The sequence below is a fragment of the Rhinolophus sinicus genome, chromosome 16 (genome assembly GCF_057876585.1).
Source record: "Rhinolophus sinicus isolate RSI-liver-muscle chromosome 16, RSI-T2T, whole genome shotgun sequence".
NCBI classification, from domain to species: domain Eukaryota; kingdom Metazoa; phylum Chordata; class Mammalia; order Chiroptera; family Rhinolophidae; genus Rhinolophus; species Rhinolophus sinicus.
In genome coordinates, this window is record NC_142516.1 from 134,628,638 (window position 1) to 134,634,637 (window position 6,000).

Below are 6,000 nucleotides of genomic sequence, written 5' to 3' on the forward strand. Positions count from 1 at the left end.
ATTCTAACCCAGGGCAGCTCCGCATGTTGGGGGCTCCCTGGCAGGGCCAGCCTATAACAAACAGCAGGCTTAAAGTTTTTTTTTTACTGTTAGTGTTCTTTCTGTTATAAATTATACGAAACCAGACTCAAGACAAAAGATTATTATTATCTCAGGCCTGGCTGAATTGGGGCCTGAAACAATGTTACCAATTCACTCTTGCTCTCCCTCCATCTTTCAGATCTACTTTTCTCTGGTTTGTCTCCCTTCTCAGGTGGGTGTCCCTCACAGAGGCAAGACGGCTGCAGCAGCCAGAAAGAGCTCCAGGTAGAGAGGTAAAGGAGGCACTCCTGAGAACAACCTGGGTCCTTTGCTCATTGGCTGGAATTGAGCCTGGGCCCATCCGTGGACCAATCCACCACATGACCAGAGAGTTGGCATTCAATGATTGGCTTAAGACCGTGTCACTCATCGATACCTGTAGATAGGGTTGGGGTCAGCCTGATCACCTTAGATCAATCAAACACTGCAGGAGGGTTGCTTCTCCTTAGAAAAATCAGGTGGCATTACCAGAAGAAGGCAAGGATCAGTGCCAAGCAAGCCCAAACCACAGAAGCGCACTGCGCCCTTTTACTACTTTTAAGGTAGAAGCAGCCATTCACTGAGCAATGCAGTCTACTTTACAGGTATCCTGCAGCTTGGCCACAGACCCCTCTGTCATGCAGGGTGTCAGGCGGGGTCTCCAGTCCCGCTCCCTGCACAAGAACGCAGGACATGGTGAGGCCAAAAAGGAACCCCAACAGAGCCATGGATAGGGGAGTCATATCACTATATTCTCGCTGGCGGCTGGGTTGGAGACACAGGAAGCAGGAGCCACACAATCCGCAATCTGCTGTCTGCTTCTGTGCCAACCAACCCCTTGCTAACTGCAATCACGCTTGCTAGCTTAGCCACAGCAGTTATACCAGTGGCTAATGGCTAACCAGTAACAGCTGATGGCCAACTAGTCACAGCTGATGGCCATCTACTACCCGAGCCAGCACCTTGCCACGTGAGGCCGAGAGCCTGGAAACTGCTGTCTGGGACTCTGTCCCCACACCCTCTGCCCTGTTTTCACCTTGGCATGTGACAGTCCCAGCAAAGCAGTGCAGTACTAGAACTGCAAACCCAATGTTGCTTTTCTTTTCCAGAACATAGCGGCAGTGGTTTAGCAAATTTGTTAGAGAAGGGTCTCTCCCAAGAGCACTTGGAAGTTTTATTATATTTGAGCTTCCTGTAAGAATCACAGTCACAGGGCTGATGCAAGTGGCAACAAGAAACCTCAAAGGTCCTGCCACCACTCCCTCTTTCATTGGGAAGAAGATTCAGACATTTTGTAGCTTTGCTTCCACCCAGGCTGCCTTCCCTGATTTCAAATCATTGTCACCTGGGGAAGAAGGACAAGCTATAGAACTCAACGTGTCTTTATGAACAACTCCAGAGCAAGCAGGGAGTGTTGGTTTAAATTGAGTTGGGCTGGGCCGGCCCAGTGGCTCAGGTGGTTGGAGCTCCATGCTCCTAACAACACTGAAGGCTGCAATTCGATTCCCTCATGGGCCAGTGGGCTCTCAACCACAAGGTTGCCGGTTTGATTCCTCGACTCCCGCAAGGGATGGTGGGCTGCACCCCCTGCAACTAACAATGGCAACTGGATGTAGAGTTGAGCTGTGCCCTCCACAACTAAGATTGAAAGGACAACAACTTGACTTGGTGTCATGCGGGGGACCCTGCTCGCTGCGCCATTTGTCATGCGGGGGACCCTGCTCGCTGCGCCATTTGTAGTACAGGGCGTCCGGTGGGGTCTCTGCTCCCGCTCCCCATACAAGAACGCAGGATATGGTGAGGCCAAAAAGGAACACCCACGGAGCAATAGATAGGGGAGTCATACTAGTATATTCTCTCTGGCGGCACTATACTCTCACTGGAGGCTGGATCCACACTGTCCGCAATCAGCCATCCTAACTGCAATCCGCGCTTGCCAGCCCAGCCGCCATCGTCTTGCTAGCCCCCATTCTTCTCTCTTCTCTCTGCTAGCGTAGCCACAGCAGTTATATTAGTGGCCAATGGCTCACTAGTTACAGCTGACAGCCAACTAGCCACAGCTGATGGCCATGCAATCACAGTTGATGGCCATTTACTACCTGAGCCAGGCACCTGTCTATGTGAGGCCGAGAGCCTGGAAACTACTTTCTGGGGCTCTGCCCCCACACTTGGAAAAAGTCCTGGAAGTAAACACTGTTTCCCAATAAAGTCCTGTTCCCTTTCCCCAATAAAATCTTTTAAAAAATAAAATAAATAAATAAATTGAGTTGGGCTTCGAAAATCACTATTTGCCAAATTTGTCCACTTCCAGGCACACTGTCCAACTGAGTCAGAATATCCAGGAAGGGCCCTGGGAATCTGTATGTCTGACAAGTCCTGTTGTCAGGCAAGCTTGGGAAAGTGCCTAAATGACCATCTTCTCTGGCGGTGGCATGTCTGCTCCATCCAGGGACACCGGCAGTCAATTACAAAACAGCAGAAACCACACCAAGAAAAATGACGCTTGCTGTAATCGTGCACTACAACGCATTTGATCAGTGTGTCTTTGATGAGAGGACTTGTGCCCTCTGTAGCTTTCAGGTTTTCATACACCCAGGGAAGAGACACAGCCCTGGATTTAGAGTTGGAAAACAGGGAGTTTTGACCTTGGATAGGTGTCCTCAATGCTCCAAGCTTCAGTTTCCTCATATGCTAGTTGGGGATAAAACCTAATGGCCAGTCTGTGAATCAAACGGAATAATGTACATGGGAGTGGATAGAATGCCATGGTGAGCACAGTATTATTGTTTTAAATGGGATTTGGTTATTGCTTCCCATTCAAACTCTATAAATTCTCAACTTTAGGTGGTGTGGACACAGTGACTCTTACTGATGAAAGTTGCCTTTATTCTAGTGCTCCTTCTTATATGTTAAGGGATTGTAATACTTTTGATGAGATACGGTGCTGTGTGGCTCAACTGTGAATCGCATTTTTGTTAATATGCTTTGTCATTAATTAGATTCTCTCTTATTGTTAACCACTGCCTCCGGTGGGTCCTCTGTTCCCTGTGAAGACATGCGTCAGAGCACTAACAGCACTGCATTCCCTTTTTTTCTTGCACTCTCCGTCTAGACTCTGAGCAGCAAGAGGCTAGGGAGCTTGTCCTATGTTTGTATTCTCAGCAATGAGCGCAGTGCCGGGCATAAAGCAGACCTCTCATGTTGATTGCATGGAGTTTCATTTATAACACATATAATCCTACTTTTCTTTTTAAACAGTTCACAGCCCAGGCTTACTTAAAATGGGCCTTTTCTCTTTCCCCTTTTATGGTGGTTAAGAGTGGAAGCTCCAGAGTCAATCTGACTGGGGTAAGCTGTGTGACCTAGGGCAACTTACTTAACTTCTCTGTACCCCAGTGTCCTTGGCTATCAAATGGGTATAACAATAGTGCTTATTTTATGTGGCTTTTTAATTTTTTTTAGTTAAATGAGCTAAGTGAAGTCCCTAGAACAGCGCATGGCATAGTGAACGTTTAATAAACACCAGTGGGAAGTAACAGCAGGGGTGGTGGTAGATATGGTCATTGCAACAGCAGTGTGGTGAGAGGACAGAGCATGGGCTGTGAAGTTGAACAGAATCACTACTGACTATTCGTGGTCCTGGGTTCATCAGTTCATTTCTCTGCCTCAGTTTCTTCATGTGGAAAATGGGGCTACCAAATCACACATAGCTATTGGAAGACAAATGACTGGATGTGAGTAAAGTATTTAGGAGTCTCTTTTTTGGAAATCTTCCCTACACCATGGACCTCCTGCCTTATAGGGAACAAAGAAATGCCTCTTAGGCATCCTGGCCTGAGGCCTGGTGGATCCTGCTGGAGCTCTGGGCCCTGGGGACAAGGTGACCTCAGGGAATCCCTTAGCCTCATTCCCATGACTTCTGCCTCCTGAATGATGGAAATCCTTTCCACTGCATGTTTGTATGAGATTCCTCCATAAACTCCCAACCCAACTTCTGAACCAGGCTGAAAGGACGTGATCCAACAATCGGCACAGCAGATTTTTATTTGGTACAATTTTGTTCATCTGAACATCATTAGGGAGTGAATTGCTCTAAGCAAAATAATTTCCCAATGAAAAATCTTTCTCAAACAGTATATTCTTCTGGCCAACTCATGTAGAAGACAAAGGACCAAGTTTAATCTTTCTGATAGCTCTGGGACATCATTATAATGACCTTCACTGCCATCCACAAAGACGTCTGCCCTAATCTGGCTTGTCAGTCCTACTACCAAATGCCCACAAAGGGCTGTGCTCCTGAAACTCCTCCTTCTCCTTTGGTGGCTGCTGCCAGCAGTTCCCTCTCTGAACCTTGGCTCCAGGCCTGTTGTACCTGAGGCAGCTCCAGCCTTGCCTGGGAGAGTCATGTGTGTGCCCTGTGGCCGCCACTTTCTTGTCCTCAGAATTTCCGCCCCCCTCACAATCAGGCTCCAACTGTGTTTTACATGGTCACAAAGGCTAGGACTCTACCTACATCCATCTTTAACTGCCTAGAAATTTTTTACTGAACACCACATTTGGGCCCGGCTCTGGGCTCTGGGAGAGGAATGTTATCCAGACTCACCCACACAGGCTTCTCACACCGTGATGTACGTGCCAACCACTGGGCAGCTCGTTAAAGTGCAGCTTCCGATTCGGGAGGTCTGAGATGGGGCCTGAGAGCCCACATTCCTAACAAGTTCCCAGGTGCGGCCAATGCTGCTGGTCCATGTGTTACAGTATCAAGGCTTTAGCAGCATATACAGACCCAAATGTCTTCAAGGACCAGGCAGGTGACTTCACGTGTGGAAGTGCCAGGGGAATGGTGGGGGTCGCTCACTGAACCAGGCTTGCCCTGCCTAAAGGCTAGCTGAAACTTTCATAAAAGCACTGCTTTGTCCCTGAGAAACACACCTGCAAGCTGAATTCAGCCCTCCGCATCTGGTTTAGCTCCTTGCCCGAGAGTCCAGAATCTCAGGCATTTTGCAAGTGAACTAATTTGGTAACACATACACGTCCTTCCGTGACCTCCTACGTAGCAGTTGACCTGTGGTGCCTGAAGACGTACAGAAGTAGGTAGTTTGTCCTCTTGTTGAGAAGACCTGTTTAGAACTGGCTTTGACGCTTCCCAGGAATTTGAGGTGGAAAGAGAGCATGTAAGTGCACTAATGTGTAAGTGCCCACGCCATTCTGGCATTGTACATGATTTCATGTAATCTCCTCAGTCTTGCAGAGTTGGTCATTGGCTTCACTTAACAGATGAAGAAACTAGATTTCAAGAGGTTAACTGACTTGGTCACAATGACCCAGCTACTACTCGGTGGAGTGGGAACTCAAACTCAGGATTGTGGGCCTCCGAAGCTCTCTTTGAATAATATAGCAGCTGAGTGTCTGTATATGCCAGGCACACTCATTAGCTCTAATCTTACAGACACCCTGCAAGGTATGTATCATTATTCCTGTCTTACAGTTGAGCAAACTGAGGCTCAGAGGTTAAACTCACCCATGGCCATGGTGGCAGAGCCAGGACTTGAGCCCTGCTCCACTGTGCCTTGCTGCACACAGAGACTCAGGTTAGCTGGTTTCTGGGCTCAAATCCTAGGGGTGGCCTGAGTATGAAATGGGGTTGCAGAGGTGGGATTTCAGTGCCCCATCTCCTTCTGGATGATTGACATCAGGATATGGCCATTCTGAACCTGGTAAGACACTGCCATTCCTTACCTTCACCCCCGACCTGCCGGGTACATGTCCCAGGTCCTTCTAACATCCAAAGTCACAAATGTGAGGGCTGTGAGAAGTGGGGTAGGGTCTGTGCCTGCCTGGTGGAGCTGACTGGGCTGCCTGTCAGAGCAGGACTCCATGGCTATTGAGAGCACAGGACTGTTTCTTTCTTCATGTCTCATCAGTGAAAAGTTTGCAATG